The sequence below is a fragment of the Arachis ipaensis genome, chromosome B04 (genome assembly GCF_000816755.2).
Source record: "Arachis ipaensis cultivar K30076 chromosome B04, Araip1.1, whole genome shotgun sequence".
Classification (NCBI taxonomy): domain Eukaryota; kingdom Viridiplantae; phylum Streptophyta; class Magnoliopsida; order Fabales; family Fabaceae; genus Arachis; species Arachis ipaensis.
The window spans coordinates 118,767,654-118,768,475 of record NC_029788.2 but is presented as its reverse complement, the minus strand read 5'-3'; positions in this window follow the sequence as shown (position 1 = coordinate 118,768,475).

Genomic DNA, 822 nt, shown 5'->3' with positions numbered 1-822 from the left:
GAAAATGGACTTAAATGCATGTTGAAAATAATGACCCCATGCATGTATAAATAGGGGGTATGGTAGAGACATTACACACAGTAATAAAATATTCTACTCTCTTCCTCTTTTATTATAATATTCTTCTCCGCAAATAAACTCTCTCTCTATCTCTATGTGGTTTTAAGCTATAATATTTATACTATTAATAGATAAATTACTTATATTTTAGTGAGATAAGAGCATATTTATATTTCTATATTTTATATTTATTTCTCTTCCTTATTTATTTATTTATTTTACAACATTTTTGAGCAATTTTCAAGAAGGTAAAGTAGTAGTGGTGAGGGATGGGTTGGCACTTGGCACCAGTGGGATGAAGTAAGAATTTAGTCATTTACGGTTAAAAAAATGAAGAGGGAGACGAGGCATATATGATCATGATAACGGAGAGATTATACGGAAGAAGGGTTAAAATTGGAGAAAAATATAATGACTGTATATATTGAGTATAAAAGTCAATGGTAAGAATACAATTGAAATTTATAAAAAATGCAAAGGATAAAATTATATTGAAACAAATTAAATATTCAATGTATTTAAAATCTTTTAAAAAAGTTAAGGGAAAAGAGTAGACTTTATCCTTAAAAATGTGATAATATATATGGATTCTATACGTTTATATTAAATTCTGCATTGTTTTAAATGACAATGGATAGTCTTTAAAAGTGTATGATAATTTTTACTACTTATGATCAAATTAAACTCTTCTAAAGGGGGAAATAAAAAGTGATGGGATTTATATATAATATATAGATATTACAATTTTAACTATATCATCAC